Raw genomic sequence first — 26763 nt, forward strand, 5'->3', positions numbered from 1 at the left:
ACCAGAAACTATTACATGGCTACCAGAATGACCATAATCAGCTTTTAAATGAAAAAATAAAGGACATGGAATAACATAGCTCTCATATGCTGTTGATGAGAGTACAAAATGTATTATTTTATAACCACTTTAGAAAACTATCTGACAAATTGTAAACAAACTAAATGCATACCTACAACAGGTTCTAGCAATTCCACTGCATATGCACCTAAGAAAATTTAAAGCATATGTCCACAAAATTATTTTCTTAATTATAAGATTAGTGACTTTAATCATAATAGTAAAAAATCAGAAATAGCTCAGGTACCTATCAATAAAAGAATTAAATAAATACAATCATGAAATGAAATACCATGAAACAATTAAAATATATTACTAACAGATGCAGCAATATGAACGATTATCAAAAGTACTGTGATTAACGCAGTGCAGTTTTATGTCTAACTTGTTTCTCTTTAGTTTTATTTTCTATCACTGCCATGCATATAGTTTAACAAGTCAGATAATTCTATAAGAAACAATGTGATGATTAAAATTCATCTGTCTTGTCTCACTTTAATATCTTCCTTTCTAGATTCAATTGTTTTTATTCCTTTCTGATATTAGTTAGATATTTTTACCTGATGTATCTTAATATTTTTTCTACTCTTTACTAACTTTTAGGAAAAGCATTTTCTTTTCTACATCCGCCTCCATATCCATGTACATACTATATGCCTAGCTCCCAATAAAGCATAACTATTTGCACTGTGCTATTGCTAGTTTCTTATTCTACCATGCAAATTATTTACTCTGTAGGGTTAAAATCATTTTCTTAACTTGATTATGTTTTTATGTGCTTTGTTGTTAATTCAGTCTCAAATTCTTCTCTCAAACGCCCAAATTTCATTTTAAAGATGAATATAAGGTATATATTTTTAGTGAGATAGAGTCAGACAATCAAATGGCATGCAAACAACCAGTAGTGACAGTAACAAGCTGGCCTGGGTTCATTAGCAGAAGAAGAATGAGCTGAAAATAAAAGGCCAGAAGAGATGAAATACTGCTTTTAATATGGCAATATCAGAGAAAACTCATCATATTGTAAAGCTTACATAATTTCATGTTATTTTAAGCATTATAAAGAAAAATATTTTCTTTACACATAATAAGTGCATAAGCACAAAATACTAAGATATTAGTAATCCAATCCATTAATGAAGCCAATAATGAATTGTGACTATTTCAAATAGTTTATTCCAGAAATAGGAATGTGATTTCACATATAATTATATCATATTTAAGTTATATGAAGGAATATATATGTAATATATATACTTTATATATCTTTATGCATATCTAACATCAGTATTAACTTTTTTACCCTTTTCCTTCCTTAAATTTTGACCCCTGTAGGAGTCAGCTTCAAAGTATAGAACATCTATCTACTCACAAAATAACTATGGGTGTGATACAGAAAAATGAACATAATTTTTATTCTTTAAGTCTCTTTGCAAATGTTATTTCTAAAAAGGGATCTTGTGGGCATGCTGTATTTATGTCACTACTACTTTTGTGAATTTATCTTTAAAGGTTGTGATGCTGGCTGGTTGTTTTGATTAATACAATGATCTCCTGATAATATTTAAATTGATACAGTATTGTCAAAAAAAAGTAAAAATACAAATGTCTTTTCTCTCTAAAGCCAAAAGCTCACTGGCACTATTTCTCTTGTATAGAAAAGAAAAGGAAATTTTAAAGTGTGTTTCTGTTAGATTTAAACAAATTTTTAGAGCTAAAGATGGTAAACATTGCCCAGCAATAGTTAGCTAGAATCTATGAAGAGTAACCTAGGAATAGTTGGAGAACAGTTATTCTAAGAGATTGGGAATGGCAGAAAATCTCTAGTTTCAGAAACAAAAGGATAGTGGAAAGTTGTAGAGCAAGGCAGAAGGAAAAAGCCTAGAGGCTGTCCTGGAGAGAGAGGCCAGAGGAAAATACGTAATGAAAAAAAAAAAAAAGAAAGAAAAGAAAAGAAAATAGTTTTAGTTAAAAAGAAAAGTGTGTGAGTGCTAGAAAACTGTGGAACAAAAGTTTAAAAGGATTTTGTCAGACAACAAGGTCTGTCTTTGGTGCCTAATACACAAAATAAAATGGTGAAAAGGTAGTTTGGGCTGCGCAGCAATGGAGTCCTGGTGGGAGTTGAGGTTCTGGGGAACTGCAGAGGCCTGAAAAGAGATTTCGATAGTGACTTTAATCTCAGCATAGGAAGCATCTGATTAATGAATGATTTACCCATTGAGGACCCTTAGATCCTGTGGATTCCTGTGAATTGATTGATTCATCTGTTTGTAGCTGAGACTTGGCACCAGCAACTTTTCCTCTCCTGACATTTCACCAGCCCCCAGCTCACGGGCTCTGGCTCCCCTGAAGTCCTGGGTGACTTCAGTATGCTGCGACGGAAACCAACCCGCTTGGAGCTCAAGCTCGAGGACATTGAGGAGTTTGAGAGCATTCGGAAGGACCTGGAGGCCCGTAAGAAGCAGAAGGAAGATGTGGAAGGTGTAGGAACCAGTGATGGAGAAGGAGCTGCTGGGCTCAGCAGTGACCCCAAAAGCCGGGAACAAATGATTAATGATCGAATTGGTTATAAACCCCAACTCAAGAGCAACAACCGCACATCTCAGTTCGGAAACTTTGAATTTTAGAGATGGATTCTCTTGCATGCCAGACCCCTGGGACAGAATACAATGATGACAGAAGTACCAACCAGATTTAGAGAATTAAGTGTGTGCAACCAAGCAGAAGGTTTTCTGTCTCCTGCAGGGAGAGGTGACTTCTGTGTGAAATTACTGCTGTCCAACCTTTCTGATAGGCTGGAAGCCAAATTCTGGCTTGTTCCTGGAAAATTGGACCGCAGAAGGCTTACCTGATTTTTGTTTTTAAAAATAAATTTATTTTTGGAAAAATTGTGAGGTGTCCTTAAAGGTAGTAGCACCGCTAATCGCCAGCTCTGACAGGTAACTGCTACAAGTGACATCATTCTCCTTGTCTTTACAAAAAGACCCCAGACCCCGAACCTTTGCAGTTGATCCCCTGGGCTGACTTAACTTGTTTATTCACTGTCTGCTGACCATCCTTCAAGCAACAGAGATCCCAGATGAGTGTGCTCAGGCTGCAATCCAGCACTTGGGAGGCTGAAGTAGGAATCTCAAAGAGTTGAAGGCTAGTCTGGGCTACAGAGCAAAACTCTGTCTCAAAATGTCAAAAAACCAAAGGAAACCAAGACAGAGATCCCTTCCCACATGGAGACTGGATTCAAATGATCAAATTGTCAGAATCAAATCCACTTTCAGGAAGGCTTTACACACGGGGAAAGTACAAGCAGCTGTAACAGTGAGAGACATTGTATTCTTCACTTGGGACTCACTTACGCAGCACCCATCTGAGAGCTACCCTGGATACTTTCACACCATGCCCTATTTTTACCATAAAACCCAGGGACAGAACCACCAGCTGTGGAAGCCAGAACATCTGGAATCAAGACATCTGGAATCAAGTTTCAAAGAAACTCCTTGGCTGGGACTTACCCAGAATTTTGGATAGTTTGAGAGTGATGTGAATGGGAAGGTAGAGACAGAGGGAGATGTATAGTTCCCTCTTTAACTCCAAGCTTTTCTATAAAACCTTTATTCTAGTTTTATTGATGACTCCTAAGTCCTGTTATCTTTGTCTTAGAACACAATAAAACCCCCAAGACACAGGCTGTAAAAATAAATAAATAAAAAAAATAAAATAAAATGGTGAAACAAACAAACAAAAAAAAACAAAAACAAAAACAAACAAACAAACAAAAAAAACATCATTCCCTGCTCTGGCATAAATCTTCAGTTGCACAATTTACCAAAATCGATTTTCAATTGCTTGATTAAACTTTGAATGCTATCAGCTTGGAAACTCTTGATTCTATGAAAGAAAAGTATTAGCAAATGAAAACCTTCATTTAAATAATAATGTATTTTTATGTAAATATCTTATGTTTTGTTGTTGTTGTTGTTCATCAATCATCTCAAATATCAATCAAAATTTTCACTATGAAGCATGACAACAAATCTGTATGGTTGTTTAGAATAAAGTATATGAAAACACACACACAAAAAAGAAAGCCACAGCAAGTGCAGCTGCAGATGGCAGCAAAAGACAGGGAGCCTCGGAATGGCTGCAGTGCACTGTGAGTACAGCTGGCTTTAAAGAGAGAGAAGACAAGAGCTGCATATGACAGCTGCACTGGCAGAAAGGGGAGAAAGCAGGAAAGCCCTCTCCTCTTGTACTGGATGGGGCAGTCTCAAATACCATTATTTAGAGACTGCTGTTTAGTGAGCAGCATGGCAGCTCTTTCTGACCCACACTCTGAAAAAATAGAACAAGTGTCCTAAGATTAAAATCTGCAACCTGGACTGCAGAACACCTCCTCACAGCAGAGTAAAAAGGTTCTGGATCAGAACTGTACCACATTCAGTGAAGCAGAAATCTGATCTAAGTCATCCTGGTTTTGAGTTTTTGAGACAGGGTCTCAGTCCATAGTTTGCTAGCTCAGCAAGACCAGCCTTCAACTCACTGAGATCTGTGTGCCTCTGCATGAGCACTGGGATTAAAGGCATGTGCTGCCATAATGAGCAACTAATTTACCTTTGAAGTGGAACACAGACAGTTTTGAAGATACCCGTGATTTTGAAAAGGACCATGATCTGCATCCTCAGCCAGATCATAAAAAACAGCCCCGAGGTATAACTAGCATTTACAACCCAACTAGCAAAAGAGCACTTAGGGGCATGGCCATCTTCTACATCAAACTAAGACAACCCAGGAGTTTGCCTGGCGTCTGTGATCCTCAAAGGACTCTCTAGAGGCAAGACCAGAACTGCTGCCAGGTGAGAAATTACTCTGCAGTCCAACCCAGCTCTTTTGCTTCACTTCTCTTCTCTTATTTGATGCTTATCATTCCTCCTCTTCTTTTTTCCTTTTGATAGGCTTTCCCCAAACAGTCTGCCCTAGAGTTGGAAGGATAGGGGAGCCTTTATCATTTTTTCCAAAGCTGTGATTGTTTCAGATTGCCTGGTTGCATTTGCTTCCTTCCTCTTTCCACTCCACCTTTGTCCTCCCTTCATCTCTACTGTTCCCTCTTCTACTTGTCTTTTCCTCTATTTTTCCCTTTCTCATACTAATATGAAATGCTAGTCTTACTCAGTTCCTGTCTACACACATTCTAACTAATACTTTCATACACACAATATTGAGTTCCTTTACTTACTAAATGTATTGTAACTTTGAAACTTGTAAGACACTTGAGTTTTAAGGAACTATTTCTGTATTATCATAAATGAGCCTATCGTGTTATTGATTCTGATAGAATTATACTCTTGGAGTAATACAGGGTTCAGAGTCTGTGTCCTGAAGATGAGGGCTGAAAATCTGTCTACTAAGATACACCACTAGTCCAGTAGGAGAAAATGACACCTCAGGCTAATCTACTGTTGGACTAAAGAACCCTACTATTGCAACCTACTACTACTTTAACACTAGAAACACTTCCACTGAACGAATGTAAGTGATAGAAGCAAACAAGCAAACAAACAAATCTAACAGACTATCTGGTCACAGATATACAAGTCCTACCACAAAAACAGAAATATGAAACATCAAAGCAACATGACACCTCAAAAAATTACTAATTCCATAGTGATGTTCTCCAATGAGAATGAATTTGGAGACTAAAAAAAAAAAAAAAAGGACACTCGCCAGCTACCCACAACACCCGCCACAGGATCTTAAGACTTCTGGTGAGTGGAGCACAGCTTCTGCTCCAATCCAATTGCGCGGGACCTGAGACTGCATTAGTTAGGGAAGCAGAAACCGGCCTGAGTAGGGCCACAGGCCTCACCCGGCCGGATCAGCGCCAGGGTAGCGGGAGCGCAGGGTTGCCTGACACCCGCCAGCTACCCACGACCCCCGCCGCAGGATTTTGGGACTGCTGGTGAGTGGAACACAGCTTCTGCTCCAATCCAATTGCGCGGGACCTGAGACTGCATTAGTTAGGGAAGCAGAAACCGGCCTGAGTAGGGCCACAGGCCTCACCCGGCCGGATCAGCGCCAGGGTAGCGGGAGCGCAGGGTTGCCTGACACCCGCCAGCTACCCACGACCCCCGCCGCAGGATTTTGGGACTGCTGGTGAGTGGAACACAGCTTCTGCTCCAGTCCAATCACGCGGGACCTGAGACTGCTCTGGTTGGGGAGAGAGAAATCCGGCCTACATAGGGCCACAACCCTCTTCCGGTCAGAAGAGCACCTGGGCAGCTGGGGCGCAGGGTCTGCTGACACTCGCCAGCTACCCACAACACCCGCCACAGGATCTTAAGACTTCTGGTGAGTGGAGCACAGCTTCTGCTCCAATCCAATTGCGCGGGACCTGAGACTGCATTAGTTAGGGAAGCAGAAACCGGCCTGAGTAGGACCACAGGCCTCACCCGGCCGGATCAGCGCCAGGGTAGCGGGAGCGCAGGGTTGCCTGACACCCGCCAGCTACCCACTACCCCCGCCGCAGGATTTTGGGACTGCTGGTGAGTGGAACACAGCTTCTGCTCCAGTCCAATCACGCGGGACCTGAGACTGCTCTGGTTGGGGAGAGAGAAATCCGGCCTACATAGGGCCACAACCCTCTTCCGGTCAGAAAAGCACCTGGGCAGCTGGGGCACAGGGTCAGCTGACACTCACCAGCTACCCACAACACCCACCACAGGATCTTAAGACTTCTGGAGAGCGGAACACAGCTTCTGCTCCAATCCAATTGCACGCGGGACCAGAGACTGCATTAGTTAGGGAAGCAGAAAAACGGCCTGAGTAGGACCACAGGCCTCTTCCGGCTGGACCAGCACCGGGGTACCGTCAGCTACCCACGACCCCCGCCGCAGGATTTAGAGACTGCTGGTGAGTGGAACACAGCTTCTGCTCCAATCTTTAAATAGTGACAACGATAACAACTAACCCCAGAGATTACCAGATGGCGAAAGGTAAACGTAATAATCTTACTAACAGGAACCAAGACCACTCACCATCATCAGAACCCAGCACCCCCACTTCGCCCAGTCCAGGGCACCCCAACACACGGGAAAAGCTAGACACGGATTTAAAAGCATATCTCCTGATGATGATAGAGGACTTCAAGAAGGACTTTAATAACACACTTAAAGAAATGCAGGAGAACACTGATAAAAAGGCAGAAGACAATAAAGAGGAAGCACAAAAATCCCTTAAAGAATTGCAGGAGAACACTGCTAAAGAGTTACAAATCCTTAAAGAAAAACATGATAACATAATCAAACAGGTAGAAGTCCTTACAGAAAAACAGGAAAACACATCCAAACAGATGATGGAAATGAACAAAACCATACTAGACCTAAAAAGGGAAGTAGACACAATAAAGAAAACCCAAAATGAGGCAACACTGGAGATAGAAACCCTAGGAAAGAAATCTGGAACCATAGATACGAGCATCAGCAACAGAATACAAGAGATGGAAGAGAGAATCTCAGGTGCAGAAGATTCCATAGAGAACATCGGCACAACAATCAAGGAAAATGTAAAATGCAAAAAGATCCTAACTCAAAACATCCAAGAAATACAGGACATAATGAGAAGACCAAACCTACGGATAATAGGAGTGGATGAGAATGAAGATTTTCAACTCAAAGGACCAGCAAACATCTTCAACAAAATTATAGAAGAAAACTTCCCAAATCTAAAGAAAGAGATGCCCATGAACATACAAGAAGCCTACAGAACTCCAAATAGACTGGACCAGAAAAGAAATACCTCCCGACACATAATAATCAGAGCAACAAATGCTCTAAATAAAGATAGAATACTAAAAGCAGTAAGAGAAAAAGGCCAAGTAACATATAAAGGCAAGCCTATCAGAATTACACCAGACTTTTCACCAGAGACTATGAAAGCCAGAAGATCCTGGACGGATGTTATACAGACACTAAAAGAACACAAATTCCAGCCCAGGCTACTATACCCAGCCAAACTCTCAATTAACATAGATGGAGAAACCAAAGTATTCCACGACAAAACCAAATTCACACATTATCTCTCCACGAATCCAGCCCTTCAAAGGATAATAACAGAAAAAAACCAATACAAGGACAGGAACCACGCCCTAGAAACAACAAGAAGGTAATCCCTCAACAAACCTAAAAGAAGACAGCCACAAGAACATAATGCCAACTTTAACATCAAAAATAACAGGAAACAACAATTACTTTTCCTTAATATCTCTTAATATCAATGGACTCAACTCCCCGATAAAAAGACATAGACTAACAAACTGGCTACACAAACAAGACCCAACATTTTGCTGCTTACAGGAAACTCATCTCAGAGAAAAGGATAGACACTACCTCAGAATGAAAGGCTGGAAAACAATTTTCCAAGCAAATGGCATGAAGAAACAAGCTGGAGTAGCCATTCTAATATCTGATAAGATTGACTTCCAACCCAAAGTCATTAAAAAAGACAGGGAGGGACACTTCATACTCATCAAAGGTAAAATCCTCCAAGAGGAACTATCAATCCTGAATATCTATGCTCCAAATACAAAGGCAGCCACATTCATTAAAGAAACTTTAGTAAAGCTCAAAGCACACATTGCACCTCATACAATAATAGTGGGAGACTTCAACACACCACTTTCACCAATGGACAGATCATGGAAACAGAAACTAAACAGGGACACAGTGAAACTAACAGAAATTATGAATCAAATGGATCTGGCAGATATCTACAGAACATTCTATCCTAAAACAAAAGGATATACCTTCTTCTCAGCACCTCATGGTACCTTCTCCAAAATTGACCACATAATTGGTCACAAAACAGGCCTCAACAGATATAAAAATATTGAAATTGTCCCATGCATCCTATCAGATCACCATGGACTAAGGCTGATCTTCAATAACAAAATAAATAATAGAAAGCCAACCTTCACGTGGAAACTGAACAACACTCTTCTCAATGATACCTTGGTCAAGGAAGGAATAAAGAAAGAAATTAAGGACTTTTTAGAGTTCAATGAAAATGAAGCCACAACATACCCAAACTTATGGGACTCAATGAAAGCATTTCTAAGAGGAAAACTCATAGCTCTGAGTGCCTCCAAAAGGAAACTAGAGAGAGCACACATTAGCAGCTTGACAACACACCTAAAAGCACTAGAACAAAAGGAAGCAAATTCACCCAAGAGGAGTAGACGGCAGGAAATAATCAAACTCAGGGGTGAAATCAACCAAGTGGAAACAAGAAAAACTATTCAAAGAATCAACCAATCAAGGAGCTGGTTCTTTGAGAAAATCAACAAGATAGATAAACCCTTAGCCAGACTCACTAGAGGGCACAGGGAAAGCATCCTAATTAACAAAATCAGAAATGAAAAAGGAGACATAACAACAGATCCTGAAGACATCCAAAACACCATCAGATCCTTCTACCAAAGGCTATACTCAACAAAACTGGAGAACCTGGATGAAATGGACAAGTTCCTAGACAGATACCAGGTACCAAAGCTGAATCAAGATCAGGTTAATGATCTAAACAGCCCTATATCCCCCAAAGAAATAGAAGCAGTCATTAATAGTCTCCCAACTAAAAAAAGCCCAGGACCAGATGGGTTTAGTGCAGAGTTCTATCAGACCTTCAAAGAAGATCTAATCCCAGTTCTTCACAAACTATTCCACAAAATAGAAACAGAAGGTACTCTACCCAACTCATTCTATGAAGCCACAATTACTCTGATACCTAAACCACAAAAAGACCCAACAAAGATAGAAAACTTCAGACCAATATCCCTTATGAATATTGATGCAAAAATCCTCAATAAAGTTCTTGCTAACCGAATCCAAGAACACATCAAAACAATCATCCATCCTGACCAAGTAGGTTTCATCCCAGGGATGCAGGGATGGTTCAATATACGGAAATCCATCAATGTAATCCAGTATATAAACAAACTCAAAGACAAAAACCACATGGTCATCTCCTTAGATGCGGAAAAAGCATTTGACAAGATCCAACACCCATTCATGATAAAAGTCTTGGAAAGATCAGGAATTCAAGGCCCATACCTAAACATGATAAAAGCAATCTACAGCAAACCAGTAGCCAACATCAAAGTAAATGGTGAGAAGCTTGAAGCAATCCCTCTAAAATCAGGGACTAGACAAGGCTGTCCACTTTCTCCATACCTATTCAACATTGTACTTGAAGTCCTAGCCAGAGCAATTCGACAACAAAAGGAGATCAAAGGGATACAAATTGGAAAAGATGAAGTCAAAATATCACTTTTTGCAGATGATATGATAGTATATATAAGTGACCCTAAAAATTCCACCAGAGAACTCCTAAGCCTGATAAACAGCTTCGGTGAAGTAGCTGGATATAAAATTAACTCAAACAAATCAATGGCCTTTCTCTACACAAAGAATAAACAGGCTGAGAAAGAAATTAGGAAAACAACACCCTTCTCAATAGTCACAAATAATATAAAATATCTTGGCGTGACTCTAACTAAGGAAGTGAAAGATCTGTATAATAAAAACTTCAAGTCTCTGAAGAAAGAAATTATAGAAGATCTCAGAAGATGGAAAGATCTCCCATGCTCATGGATTGGCAGGATCAACATTGTAAAAATGGCTATCTTGCCAAAAGCAATCTACAGATTCAATGCAATCCCCATCAAAATCCCAAATCAATTCTTCAACGAATTAGAAAGTGCAATCTGCAAATTCATCTGGAATAACAAAAAACCTAGGATAGCAAAAACTCTCCTCAAGGATAAAAGAACCTCTGGTGGAATCACCATGCCGGACCTAAAGCTCTACTACAGAGCAATTGTGATAAAAACTGCATGGTACTGGTATAGTGACAGACAAATAGACCAATGGAATAGAATTGAAGACCCAGAAATGAATCCACACACCTATGGTCACTTGATCTTCGACAAGGGAGCTAAAAACATCCAGTGGAAGAAAGACAGCATTTTCAACAAATGGTGCTGGCACAACTGGTTGTTAACATGTAGAAGAATGCGAATCGATCCATTCCTATCTCCTTGTACTAAGGTCAAGTCTAAGTGGATCAAGGAACTTCACATAAAACCAGAGACACTGAAACTTATAGAGGAGAAAGTGGGGAAAAGCCTTGAAGATATGGGCACAGGGGAAAAATTCCTGAATCGAACAGTAATGGCTTGTGCTGTAAGATCGAGAATTGACAAGTGGGACCTCATGAAACTACAAAGCTTCTGCAAGGCTAAAGACACCATCAATAAGACAAAAAAACCACCAACAGATTGGGAAAGGATCTTCACCTATCCTAAATCAGATAAGGGACTAATATCCAATATATATAAAGAACTCAAGAAGGTGGACTCCAGAAAGTCAAATAACCCCATTAAAAAATGGGGCTCAGAACTGAACAAAGAATTCTCACCTGAGGAATACCGAATGGCAGAGAAGCACCTGAAAAAATGTTCATCATCCTTAATCATCAGGGAAATGCAAATCAAAACAACCCTGAGATTCCACCTCACACCAGTCAGAATGGCTAAGATCAAAAATTCAGGTGACAGCAGTTGCTGGCGAGGATGTGGAGAAAGTGGAACACTCCTCCATTGTTGGTGGGATTGCAAGCTTGTACAACCACTCTGGAAATCAGTCTGGCGGTTCCTCAGAAAATTGGACATAGTACTACCGGAAGATCCAGCAATACCTCTCCTGGGCATATATCCAGAAGATGTCCCAACCGGTAAAAAGGACACATGCTCCACTATGTTCATAGCAGCCCTATTTATAATAGCCAGAAGCTGGAAAGAACCCAGATGTCCCTCAACAGAGGAATGGATACAGAAATTATGGTACATTTACACAATGGAGTACTACTCAGCTATTAAAAAGAATGAATTTATGAAATTCCTAGCCAAATGGATGGACCTGGAGGGCATCATCTTGAGTGAAGTAACACAATCACAAAAGATCTCACACAATATGTATTCATTGATAAGTGGATATTAGCCCAAAACTTAGGATACCCAAGATATAAGATACAATTTGATAAACGCATGAAACTCAAGAAGAATGAAGACCAAAGTGTGGACATTGTGCACCTTCTTAGAATTGGGAACAAAACACCCAGGGAAGGAGTTACAGAGACAAAGTTCGTAGCTGTGATGAAAGGATGGACCATTTAGAGACTGCTGTATCCAGGGATCCGTCCCATAATCAGCTTCTAAACGCTGGCACCATTGCATACACTAGTAAGATCTTGCTGAAAGGACCCAAATATAGCTGTCTCTTGTGAGACGATGCCGGGGCCTAGCAAACACAGGAGTGGATGTTCACAGTCAGCTATTGGATGTATCACAGGGCTCCCAATGGAGAAGCTAGAGAAAGTACCCAAGGAGCTAAAGGGATCTGCAACCCTATTGTTGGAACAACATGATGTACTAACCAGAACCCTGGAGCTCTTGTCTCTAGCTGCATATGTATCGAAAGATGGCCTAGTCGGCCATCAATGGAAAGAGAGGCCCATTGGACTTGCAAACTTTATATGCCCCAATATAGGGGAATGCCAGGGCCAAAAGAATGGGAATGGGTGGGTAGGGAAGTGGGGGGCGCTATGGGGGACTTTTGGGATAGTATTGGAAATGTAATTGAGGAAAATATGTAATAAAAATATTAAAAAAAAAAAAAAAACAAAAAAACAGACTAGAGAGATGACTCAGTGGTTAAGAGCACTGGTTGCTCTTCCAGAGGACCTGGGTTCACTTCCCAGCACCTACATGGCAGCTCATAACCATCTACAAGTCTAGTCCTATGAGATCCTATGCTCTCCTCTGGTTTCCATGGGCACCAGGCATGCACATGATTTACAGACATATATATGCACAAAACACTGAAAAACATAAAATGTTTAATGCACATAAATTAAAATAAAATAATTAAAATCGAAAAGACAGCCGGTCGGTGGTGGCTCACACCTTTAATCCCAGCACTTGGGAGGCAGAGGCAGGTGGATTTCTGAGTTCGAGGCCAGCCTGGTCTACAAAGTGAGTTCCAGGACAGCCAGGGCTACACAGAGAAACCCTGTCTCGAAAAACAAAAAAACAAAAACAAAACAAAACAAAACAAAAAAACATGAAAAGACAAAACCTTTAAAAGAATAATATTAAATCTGTTTAAAAAAAAAAACAGAGAGCAAATAAATAGACTAGTCAAGGTGGTATATGTCTTCAATATACTTGGGTAGGCAGATCTCTGTAATTTCAAGGCCAGTCTGCTCTTTGTAGTTGCAGGTCATTAAGAGCAACAAAGTGAGACTCTGTCTGCAAAACAAAACAAAAATCAGGGAAGGGGGTATACTAATTCACAAAATACTTACTGGATTAAAAGAGAATTGAGGTTAACAGCATAATGAAAAAAGGGAAAGCAATACGAACTATGAAAGTAAAATTCAATAAAGAGAGAAATATTGAAAAAAATCAGACTGGAAATGTAACTTTCAATTAAGTGAAATAATAGCCTCAGTGGAAAGCCTCACTAATAGAATGAATCAAGTAGAGAAAAGAATATCAGGAGCTGAAGGGGTTTGCAACCCCATAGGAAGAACAACAATGTCAACCAACCAGAGCTCCCAGGGTCTAAACCACCAACCAAGGAGTACACATGGAGGGACCCATGGCTTCAGCCACATATGTAGCAGAGAGTGGCCTTGACAGACATCAATGGGAGAAGAGACCCTTGGTCCTGTGAAGGCTCAATACCTCAGTGTCGGGGAATTTGAGGGCAGGGAGGCAGGAATGGGTGGGTGGGGGAACACTTTCATAGAAGCAGGAGGAGGGGGGTGGTATAGAGAGTTTCTGGGGGTGGGAGGAAATCAGAAAAGGGAATAACATTTGAAATGTAAATAAATAAAATATCCACTTTTAAAAAGTGAGAGAAATCTGAACTCTACCTTATAAAAACCTTATATTATATCAATAAACTATGAAGCAAGGAAAAAAATATCATGAGCAAGTATATAAATTAGAATATTCTGACAATGTTTAAAAATGTGAGCAGAACACATGTGATCTATGGGACATCATTAAAAAAAACAAACTTTTGAGTTACAAGCTTAGAAGAAGAGAAGCATGTTAGGCTAAAAGAAGAATGAATATATTTAATAAAATTTCAGCAGAAAATTTCCCAAGCATAGGGAAAGGGATGGACACCAAGTTATAGGAGGCATTTAGGTGGTCAGACAAGAACAGAAAGGAACCTCCCATGTCTGACTACAGTTAAAACACTAAATATACACAACAGAGCAAGCATAGTAAAAGCTGCAAAAGAGAAACACAAAGTTACAAATCAGCAAACCTGTCAGAATAAGACTGAGTTTCTTTTTTTTTTTTGATTTTTAATATTTTTATTACATATTTTCCTCAATTACATTTCCAATGCTATCCCACAAGTCCCCCATAGCGCCCCCCACTTCCCTACCCACCCATTCCCATTCTTTTGGCCCTGGCATTCCCCTATATTGGGGCATATAAAGTTTGCAAGTCCAATGGGCCTCTCTTTCCAATGATGGCCGACTAGGCCATCTTTCGATACATATGCAGCTAAAGACAAGAGCTCCGGGGTTCTGGTTAGTACATCATGTTGTTCCAACAATAGGGTTGCAGATCCCTTAACTCCTTGGGTACTTTCTCTAGCTTCTCCATTGGGAGCCCTGTGATACATCCAATAGCTGACTGTGAACATCCACTCCTGTGTAAGACTGAGTTTCTTAATAGAAACCAAAAGCTCAGAGAGCCTGGAAAGAAGATGCTGAAGGGGTTTGCAGCCCCATAGGAAGAACAACAATATCAACCAACCAGATCCCCCAGAGCTCACAGGGAATAAACCACCAACCAAAGAGGACACCTGGAGGGACCCACGGTTTCAGTTGCATATGTAGCAGAGGATGGCCTTGTCGGACATCAATGGGAGGAGAGGCCCTTGGTCCTGTGAAGGCTCAATGCCCCAGTATAGGAGAATGCCAGGGAGGGGAGGCAGGAGTAGGTGGGTAGGTGGGAGAACACTCTCATAGAAGCAGGGGGAGGGGAGATGGGATAGGAGGTTTATAGTGGTGGGGAGAAAACCAGGAAAGGGGATAACATTTGAAATGTAAATAAAGAAAATACCAATAAAAAAAGAAAAGAAAAAGTACAATAGCTGCCAATCCAGGTTATACTATAAAGCAATGTGTCCTTAATAATGGAAGGAGAAGTAAAATGTTTCATTATAAATACAAACTAAAGGAATTCATGACCACTAAGCCAGAGCTACAGAAAGTCTCAAATGAATCCTGCACAAGGGAGAGAAAAGATGAACACATCTGTGAAGCCTCAGAATAGAGTTCATGGCCTAGGACAGTGAGTGAGATATGGAAGCAGCAGACATTGCAAACAGCAGGATGAAGGAGTAAGTGCTCACCTTTAAGTTATACCTGGAAGTGTCGATGCTCTTTTTTTTAATTAGATATTTTCTTTATTTACATTTCAAATGCTATCCCAAAAGTTGCCTATACCCTCCCCCCACCCTGCTCTCCTACCACTCCCACTTCTTGGCCCTGGCATTCCCCTGTACTGGGGCATATAAAGTTTGCAAGACCAAGTGGCCTCTCTTCCCAGTAATGACCAACTAGGCCATCTTCTGCTACATATGCAGCTAGAGACACGAGCTCTGGGGGTGCTGGTTAGGAACCTATCAGATCACCACGGACGAAGGCTGATCTTCAATAATAGCATAAATAATAGAAAGCCAACATTCATGTGGAAACTGAACAACTCTCTACTCAATGATACCTTGGTCAAGGATGAAATAAAAAAAGAAATTAAAGACTTTTTAGAGTTTAATGAAAATGAAGCCACAACATACCCAAACTTATAGGACACAATGAAGGCAGTCCTAAGAGGAAAACTCATAGCCCTGAGTGCCTCCAAAAAGAAACTAATGAGAGCATACACTAGCAGCCTAACAGCACACCTAGAAGCTCTAGAACTAAAGGAAGCAAATTCACCCAAGAGGAGTAGACGGCAGGAAATAATCAAACTCAGGGCTGAAATCAACCAAGTGGAAACAAAAAGAACTATTCAAAGAATCAACCAAACCAGTGTTGATGTTCTTATTGTCTTAATCAAAAGATGAATGCCAAGAGATTGGATATGAAAACAGACCTAGATATTTACTGCCAATAAAAACTCACCTCACCTCACCATCAAATACAAAGAGCCTTAGGGTAAAGGCTGAAAGGAGGATACTTCAAAGATAGAAAGTACTCTGAGAATGGGCACAGAAAGCTCGGGTGTAGCAAGAGGTATCGCCTCTCTTCATCATGAGAGGCTTCTGCTGTTTTAGTGTCTGATAAAACAGACTCTGAGTAAAACTTACTTTGAAGATATAAAGGTCACTAAGTATTGATGAAGTAAACAACCCATCCAGATGGTATCACAATTCTACACATATATGCACTGAACACTGGTGCACCAAATTTCATAGACAAATATTAGTGGATTTAAAGTTTACTTCAACACATATGTAACTTCAATACACCACTCTCATCAACAGACAGGTCAAGCAGACCAAAAAGTCAACAAGAAATATCAGTTAAATGCCATTCTAGCTCGCTGTTTGAGACAACAGGCTATAGACTTTAGGCCTAGCTCACACCAACTATGGACACCTCACAAAGGAAAAGGCCCTGAAGCTGGCGACTGCTGTTATGATTGCCCTCATTTTGGCACTGTGCAAGGTTGAGCTGTTTCTCCCAGCCTCTGCTGAGCTCTCCACAGCTATTCAGAGCTGGAAAACAAAACAAAACAACAAAACCCTATGTATCAAAACAAGTAATTGCAAACAGTTCACGGTTAAGGAAGCTAGGCCTAATGGGTTGGTGGCTACTGAGATGCAGATGTGATTTTATATTAGCAATATGACAGGCAAATGTGGCATTTTGCCTACAATGCTTTTTTAAAAAAAAAAACAATATTTAAAATCTAGTTTTACTTGAGTTCTTATTTGAATGTTCCTGGTTTATGTGTAAGGGGACTAACTGAATAAAGTAAAATCAGAATTCTAGATCAAATAAACTTAACACCTCTAGATAATAACATCATAGAATATACAATTCTATGCATCCATTCATATGACTTTCAGGTGACATAATCTTGCATAAGGTAGACTCTGAAGTTACCATCAGAAAACTCTTAAAACCTTTATACAATACACAGAATATACAATATATAATATAAACAATACACAAAATAAACAAAAGTCAATAGCTCTTCTATATACCAATAACAAACATGCCTAGAAAGAAAAAGGAAAGACAGTCATGTTCACAATAACACGAGTGAAGCAGAGATGGCACTAATGACTCCTAAAGATTATTCGGATATACTCATAGATCAGTATTTTATTCAGCCTTCATCATGAGAGGCTGCCTCTGGAGCACATGGGAACAAATATATAGACCCACAGCCAGACATTATGCAGAGAAACCTTGAAACATTCAGCTCTAAATGAGACATCTCCATCAAATCCCTCCTCCTTAGAGTGTGAGATGAGATTCCCAGAAGTGAGTTAGAGAAGGGAAAATACAGGAAAGGCATAAAATGGGCATAAACATGGTTCAAGTACATTATACAGTTCAAAAGAAACTGTCTTCGTAAAACCCAATACTATATACAATGAGCTACCTAATCTCATCTAAATTAACACAAGGAAAATTCAATGTCAGGATGTATATTGACAGAATTAGTACTACATTGACAATTTGAAGAATTGAAACATGATTATCAGTGGTTTCTAGAAAGCCATCTGGTAAACTTTAATAGTTAATAAAACATCTTATAAAAATAAAATTAGAAGAGAACTACCCAAAGAAATTAATAATAACAAAGATAGAAATGCACAAAATAAACAGCAAATGCTATAATCATTCTCATTAAAATCAGGGGAAAAAAACCTTTGTTTATTATCTATCTCTGTTTTATAGGTTAAAACTATTTGAGCAGCACAAGAAATTGAAAAGATTTATATTTAAAAAGTAAGAAACAAAATAAACTTTTTATGAGACTAGGGAGATGACTCGGTGCATAAGAATACTTGCAGCACAAACATGATGGCCTAAGTTTTAATCTCTAGCACAAATATACAAAAGTTCCATGTGACCACAGGTACTTGTTACCTTAGTACTGTGGGAAAGAGGTGGAGGCAGGTAGAATTGTTTGGGCTTGCTGGCTGCAGATCCAAATTCAGTGAAGGACTGTCTCAAGGGAATATTAGATGAGATGTGAACCTCCTGATTCATGAACAGCCACATGCCACACAAACATACATCATACACATACTCACAACCTACATAAATGAATAAATAAATAGATAAATAAATTTAGAAATAAATTTAGAAATAATTTTATAGTGGGTTAGTGGGATTAATACTGTGAAAATGGTCATTCTACCAAAAGCAATCTACAGATACATCTCAATCTCCATCAAACTTCTAAGGCAATTCTTCACAGAAATTGAAAAAAACAACCTTGAAGTTCACATGGATGCACAAAAGACCCAAGATAGCTAAAACAATTCTGAATCAAATGCTGGAGAAATAATCATGCCTGTTAGATACAGAGCCACAGTCATAAAAATAGCATGGTAATGGCACAAAAGTAAACACAGTGATCAATGGCATACAACTAAGGCTATAGACAATAAGTCTACACATCTAGAGGCACCTGATTTTTTGACAAAGATGTCAAAAATACACACTGGTGGTAAGAAAGCATTTCTAACAAATGCTAAAAAATTGGATGTCTAAATGTGGAAGAGTAATTAATACTTATCTCTACAATGTATAAAAATAAATTCCAAATAGATTTGAGGACATGAGCATTAGATTTAAGACTCTGAAACTTCCAGAGGAGAGAGTGAAGAATGTACTTAAAGAGGTAGGCTCAGGTAAGGATTTTCTGGACAGGACCTGGGTTCTGCAGGAAATAAGATCAACAGTCAACAAGTGAAACCTTGTGAAATTCAAAAGCTGCTATATTGCAAAGGAAACATTTTCAAGGGAAGAGGCGGCCTACAAATGGGGATTAAAAATCTTTGCCAGCTATGCACCTAAGGATTAATGTCTAGAATTTAAAAAGTCTAAACACCAAGAAAACCCCAGTTAAAAAAAAATGGGCTAGGAAACTGAATAGGAAGCTCTCAAATGAAGAAGTCATGAGAAATACCTTTAAAGTATTCACCATCCTCAGCTATCAAGGAAATACAAAATGAAGCTACTTTGAGATTTCATCTTTCCCCAATAAGAATGTCTAAACTCAAGAAGGAAAAACTGACAACAAATGCTGATGTGAATGAGGAAGGAAGGTCCCTGTCCACTGCTGATGGGACTAGTGCAGCCACTATGGAAATTAGTGTGAAGGTTTCTCAAAAAGCCAGAAATAAAATGAACATATGACTCAGATACACTGCTCCTAAATGTAGATTCAAAAGACTCTTTTTCCTACTACAGACATATTGGGTTTCATTGGTGCTTTATTTATGCTACCTAGAAATTGGAATCAGCAAAGATATCATCAACTGATGCATGGGCAATGTGAAAATGCAGTGTATATACACAGTGGAATGTTATTCAGATGCAAAGAAAGATGAAATTATAAAACTTATAGGTACCCTCTAACAATGGGCAAAAAAAACACCTTGTTGGTGATGTTCTGATATCAGTCAGAGGCAGAGCAGATGGCAGTCCTTTGTTCATCCTAGCTTGATGCCTGGCTAGGTGGCCAAAGCTGTCTTATGCCTCGGACTCATAAAAATCAAATCAAATCAAGCCAGGCAGTTGCAGCACGGGAGGAAGAAGATAGACAGAGACCTGCAGACTGTCATGCCACCCACAGACCTGCCCTCTAGCACACAGCTCATGCAGGCACAGACACTCGTTTGCTGCATGACATAACAGCACAGATGAAGGATGTCACCCGGGTGCCCACCAGCCTACAGTGGGAGCCATCACAACATGTGAGTATGTGGTGGTCGGGCAGAAGAGAAAGAGAAGTGAAGTAGCTTGAGCTGTATGAAGAGAAATGGAACCGGAGACCCTAAGATGGAGAATAGTAGCTTGTTGTAAGTGACAAACCCTACCACCTGAGGCTGTGGTGAGACCCTGCCCAACCTGTCACGGAGGTCATGTCTGAGTCTGTGGTTATGCAGCAGTGTCAATGTCTGCATCTCATATTCCCATTAGAGAACATGGAGCTGTCCCTGCTCAGGACAACACTGTGGATGTTTAAAGGCTGTACATTACTGGCCACGCCCCTCATTGGGTGAGATGGTCTAGAGAGTTTAGCTTGCCCCATCGCTCAGCAGCAGCAGCACTTGGCAGAGTGGACCCTGTGTCTCACTCAGGCTGCACAATGGAGCTGACTCTGGTGGTGAGGGTGAGCAGGCTCGAGGGTGTGAGTATGGGACAGCTAACCCTGCTACTCATCTGCCCTGAGGTGGCACAGGCACAGAGGTAATGTGCCCACTCCCTCTCATCACCTCTAGCAGTCAGGAAACTGCCCACAGGGTCATGAGCTGGGAACAGCAAGCTCTACACCTCACCAGCTACAGCACTTGGGAGAGGGGGCCCTGTACCTTACCTGGACAGCACAGCAGAGCTGAGCTTGGTGACAGAGGCACAGGTGAGCCAGCACTGATGGGAGAGAGAGCAGGAGAGCTAGCCTGGCCACTCACCTGCTGTGGGTATGCATGATCCCTTCCCCTTCATGCCCCTGACCACCTGTGGAGAGCTGGCCCTGAAGACAGCAGGTGAGCTGTCCCTGACCTTTGCTGCCTGCAGCACTCAGGAGATTGACTCCTGGTCCTGGGCTGAATGGGGTAACAAGACTTGAAAAAATAAATATCTCATCTTCTCTCTCAGATGCAGATATCACAAACCAAACCTTTAATTTCTGTTTATCTGTATAAGCCAGGAAATTAGAAAATGTCTGCGGGTCAGGGGAAAGACCTAAGGAGGACAGTAAAGGACAGAGAGCATGAAGGTGGAAAGGGAGATAGTAGGAGAAGAGGTCTAGATGGAGAGGGGATGAGAGGGTAGAGAAATGGAGAGGTAAACAGATAATGAAGAGTAAGTATCATGAAAAAGTCAAGCTCAGAACACCCAAGATATAATTCACATACCACATGAAGCTCAAGAAGAAGGAAGACAGAAGTGTGGGTGCTTCGGACCTTCTTAGAAGAGGGAGCAAATACAGAGACAAAATGTGGAGCAGAGACTGAAGCAAAAGCCATCCAGAGACTGTCCCACCTGGAGATTCATCCCATATACAGTCACCAAACAGACACTATTGCGGATGCCAAGAAGTGCTTGCTGACAAGAGCCTGATAAAGCTGTCTCCTGAGAGGCTCTGCCAGAGCCTGACATATACAGAGTTGGATGCTTGCAGCCAACCATTGGACTGAGCATGGGGTCCCCAGTGGAGGAGTTGGAGAAGGGACTGAAGGAGCTGAAGGGGTTTGCAACCCTATAGGAAGAACAACAATATCAACCAGCCAGACCCCCCGGCCCCCAGAGCTCCCAGGAACTAAACCACCAACCAAAGAGTACACATGAAGGGACTCATGGCTCTAGACACATATGTAGCAGAGGATGGCCTTGTTGTGCATCACTGGGAGGAGAGGCCCTTGGTCCTGTGAAGACTCAATGCCCCATTGTAGGGGAATTTGAGTGAGGGGAGGCAGGAGCAGGTAGGTGAGTAGGGGAACAGAGTCATAGAAGCAGAGGGAGGGAGGGAGGATGGGGAGTTCTGGGGGATAAAACTGGGAAAGGGGATAACATTTGAAATGTAAATAAATATCCAATAAAATTTTAAAAATTAATAAATAAACCTACCATTTTGTAAGCTTATTTAAAAAAATTAAGTTTAAATGTAGGAACAGAGGTTCCCTGTATGTAGGGTAATATTTCTCTCAGAAGCCACAGTTTGTTAAGCAAAATATCTCAGTAGAAAGTGTATAATACTACTCTATATATTGTTGGTCAGGGAGGGCTTATTAAAGGCCCAAGAACCAGTATGCAACATTGTGATTGCTCTTGACTGCCAACCAGAAACTGAAAGTAAGATCCCATTGCTGAAAACAGCACACACTTTGGTCACAGGACATGGAGAAATCAAGTTAGAACTGAACTGAAGCCTTCTCCCTGATGCCGAGCTTTCATACTGCAGAGGTTGTGTTGTTAAAATTCCTTCCCCAGAAAAGATGTAAACAACATCCACCCTCCTCCTATAGTTCCAACAAACTACAGGATAATTCTGCTTTAGTCTACTCAAGAGAACCAATGAGTGTATACGGCTTATTAAGACAGCAATGGGTAAAGGGCTACAGGGAGGAGTACAGGACTGTAAAGTAGCCACACCGGAAGGTGTGTACCCAGTATAAATGACGACTTCCCTGTGGCTGCATAGATAGAATTCCTTCCCTTCATATGTCCTCAACACCAAGTGCAACTAGGGCATAGTTATATAAGGCTAGTTAGATGCAGAGACAGCATTTGACAAAACCCAACACCCATTCATGATAAGTCTTGGAAAGATCAGGAATTCAAGGCCCATACATAAACATGATAAAAAGCAATCTACAGCAAACATCAAAGTAAATGGTGAGAAGCTGGAGGCATTCCCACTAAAATCAGGGACTAGACAAGGCTGCCCACTTTCTCCCGACCTATTCAACATTGTACTTGAAGTCCTAGCCAGAGCAATTCGACAACAAAAGGAGATCAAGGGGATACAAACTGGAAAGGAAGAAGTCAAAATATCACTTTTTACAGATGATATGATAGTATATATAAGTGACCCTAAAAATTCCACCAGAGAACTCCTAAACCTGATAAACAGTTTCAGTGAAGTAGCTGGCAAAAAAATTAACTCAAACAAATCAATGGTCATTCTCTACACAAAAGATAAACAGGCTGAGAAAGAAATTAGGGAAACAACACCCTTCTCAATAGTCACAAATAATATAAAATACCTTGGTGTGACTCTAACTAAGGAAGTGAAAGATCTATATGATAAGAACTTCAAGTCTCTGAAGAAAGAAATTACAGAAGATCTCAGAAGATGGAAAGATCTCCCATGCTCATGGATTGGCAGAATCAATATAGTAAAAATGGCTATCTTGCCAAAAGCAATCTACAGATTCAATGCAATCCCCATCAAAATTCCAACTCAATTCTTCAACGAATTAGAAAGGGCAATCTGCAAATTCATCTGGAATAACAAAAAACCTAGGGTAGCAAAAACTCTTCTCAAGGATAAAAGAACCTTTGGTGGAATCACCATGCCTGACCTAAAGCTGTACTACAGAGCAATTGTGATAAAAACTACATGGTATTGGTACAATGACAGACAAGTAGACCAATGGGATAGAATTGAAGACCCAGAAATGAACCCACACACCTATGGTCACTTGATCTTTGACAAGGGAGCTAAAACCATCCAAAAAAAAAAAAAAAAAAAAAGACAGCATTTTCAACAAATGGTGCTGGCACAACTGGCGGTTAACATGTAGAAGAATGCGAATTGATCCATTCCTATCTCCTTGTACTAAGGTCAAATCTAAGTGGATCAAGGAACTCCACATAAAACCAGAGACAGTGAAACTTATAGAGGAGAAAGTGGGGAAAAGCCTCGAAGATATGGGCACAGGGGAAAAATTCCTGAATAGAACAGTAATGGCTTATGCTGTAAGATCGAGAATCGACAAATGGGACCTCATAAATTGCAAAGCTTCTTATGGCAAAAGACACCGTCAATAAGACAAAAAGGCCACCAACAGATTGGGAAAGGATCTTTACCTATCCTAAATCAGATAGGGGACTAATATCCAATATATATAAAGAACTCAAGAAGATGGACTCCAGAAAATCAAATAACCCCATTAAAAAATGGGGCTCAGAGCTAAACAAAGAATTCTCACCTGAGGAATACCGAATGGCAGAGAAGCACCTGGAAAAATGCTCAGCATCCTTAATCATCAGGGAAATGCAACTCAAAACAACCCTGAGATTCCACCTCACACCAGTCAGAATGGCTAAGATCAAAAATTCAGGTGACAGCAGATGCTGGTAAGGATGTGGAGAAAGAGGAACACTCCTCCATTGTTGGTGGGATTGCAAGCTTGTACAACCACTCTGGAAATCAGTCTGGCAGTTCCTCAGAAAATTGGACATAGTACTACCAGAGGATCCCGCAATACCTCTCCTGGACATATATCCAGAAGATGTTCCAACCGGTAAGAAGGACACATGCTCCACTATGTTCATAGCAGCCTTATTTATAATAGCCAGAAGCTGGAAAGAACCCAGATGCCCCTCAACAGAGGAATGGATACAGAAAATGTGGTACATTTACACAATGGAGTACTACTCAGCTATTAAAAAGAATGAATTTATGAAATTCCTAGCCAAATGGATGGACCTGGAGGGCATCATCCTGAGTGAGGTAACCTAATCACAAAAGAACTCACACAATATGTACTCACTGATAAGTGGATATTAGCTCAGAAACTTAGAATACCCAAGATATAGGATACAATTTGCGAAGCACATGAGAATCAAGAGGAACAAAGACCAGGGTGTGGACGCTTTGCCCCCTCTTAGAATTGGTAGCGGAACACCCATGGAGGGAGTTGCAGAGATGAAGTTTGGAGGTGAGACGAAGGGGTGGACTGTCTAGAGACTGCCATTTCCGGGGATCCATCCCGTAATCAGCCTCCAAATGCTGACACCATTGCATACACTAGTGGGATTTTGCTGAAATGACCCTGATATAGCTGTCTCTTGTGAGATTATGCTGGGGCCTGGCAAACACAGAAGTGTATGCTCACAGTCAGCTATTGGATGGATCACAGGGCCCCCAATGGAGGAGCTAGAGAAAGTACCCAAGGAGCTAAAGGGATCTGCAACCCTGTAGGTGGAACAACAATATGAACTAACCATTCCCTTCCCCCCCCCACTCCCCTACCCCTCCCACCCCCAGAGCTCGTGTCTCTAGCTGCATATGTATCAGAGGATGGCATGGTAGGCCATCAGTGGAAAGAGAGACCCATTAGTCGTGCAAGCTTTATATGCCTCGATGCAGGGGAACGATGCCTCGATGCAGGGGAACGCCAGGGCCGGGAAGTGGGAGTTGGGGGGGTGGTGCTTTTGGGATAGCACTGGAGATGTGAATGAAGAAAGTACCTAATTTAAAAAAAAGACTAGTTGGAAGAAACAGCTAGATACTCAGGTAATAGTCCTATGATCTTCCCCACCCTTTCCTTTCTGTGAGGGACAGTAAATAGTCAGTAGGCCCAGCTATGATGGTCTTTTGTGAGCAAGCCCAGCAGAACTAAAGATGGTGGTAGTCTGGTTCAGAGGATAATACTGTACAGAGAGTTGCGGAGAATGCTAGGTGAGGAGAGGGAAGTGAAACAGGGTCATAGAGGTGAAAAGAACTAAAATGCATTATATATATATATATATATATATATATATATATATATATATATATATATATATATGAAGTTATAAAAGAATATACTTTTAAATTTTAGTTAATAATTGCCAGTATGAGTGTTGTTGCAGAATATTTGTCACGCTGTGAACCCCAAGAATATATTATTTACTGAAAATACCCATTTCTAGCTGTGGTGTGGCTCAGCCCTTAGCACACAATTTTAATCCCTCTGGCTGGAATACAGAAACACCCTTTGTACACACCTTTAATCTCAACATTGAATGTAAAGTTAGTTTATAGAAGAAAGCACCCATGTTTTAAAGTGATGTCTAAATGATTTTTAACAGAATACGATATGCCCAACTTTCATGAGAAGAGAGAGGAAAGGAAAGCTACTTAAGAGAGCAATGCAGAGAGAAAAAGAAGAAAAGAAAGAGGCAATTTTACCAGGAGAATTTCACAGAGACAGGTTGAAGAGAGAAAAAGCTAGACACAGGTAAAGACAGAACAAGCCAGAGAATAATAAAGAGCCAGAAGATTAGAACATAGTGCCAAAGTTAGTATGAAGCCAAGCAGAGAAATTCAGGCGAAGCTAAGAGAGCCAGATTGAATCAGTCAGCTTGGAGAGGAGCTTAGCCAGAACAACTGAGTTGAGTCAGCCAGTCTGAGATCAGAAAGAACTAGGAAGGGGTGAGCTTATTTAGCAGCAAGTCTCAAAGGCTGAAAACATTCTATGCCTAAATTAGATTGTAGGAAAGCTAGAAGGCTGGAGAGATGGCTCAGTGGTTAAGAGCACTGACTGCTTTTCCAGAGGTCCTGAGTTCAAATCCCAGCAACCACATGGCGACTCCCAACCATCTATAATGTGACCTGATGCCCTCTTCTCGTGTGTCTGAAAACAGCAACAGTATGCTCATATACATAAAATAAATAAATCTTTAAAGAAGAAAAGAGAAGGAAAAAAAAAAAAAGGAAAAGACAAGAAAAGAAGAGAAAGCTAGAAGCTTCCAGGACAAGGCCTAGGTTAGCAGACAGAGGCAGTAAGCCTCAGAGAGGACAATTACATCAGGCTAATAAAGGTTACTTTTATAGAATATAAAGTGGCAAGAATTGCTGAAGAATTGTGGGAAGGGAAACTA

General features: G+C 40.6%; 1 protein-coding gene, 1 non-coding gene and 1 pseudogene across 8 annotated transcripts in view; 2 read left to right on the top strand and 1 right to left on the bottom strand.

Annotated features, from left to right (window-relative positions):
• The window catches only part of Stxbp5l (syntaxin binding protein 5L), a 307493-nt gene that overhangs the window by 256063 nt on the left and 24667 nt on the right, over positions 1-26763 (bottom strand). The gene's annotated exons all lie outside the window — the stretch shown is intronic.
• Positions 2157-2948, top strand: LOC110288278 (anaphase-promoting complex subunit CDC26 pseudogene; annotated as a pseudogene).
• LOC115030289 (small nucleolar RNA SNORA48) lies at positions 19795-19936 on the top strand. The gene has a single exon (XR_003835876.1). It is a non-coding gene; the product is annotated as a small nucleolar RNA SNORA48 (small nucleolar RNA).

This window comes from Mus caroli, unplaced genomic scaffold (genome assembly GCF_978045245.1).
Source record: "Mus caroli unplaced genomic scaffold, Mus_caroli_1 scaffold_17, whole genome shotgun sequence".
Classification (NCBI taxonomy): Eukaryota; Metazoa; Chordata; class Mammalia; order Rodentia; family Muridae; genus Mus; species Mus caroli.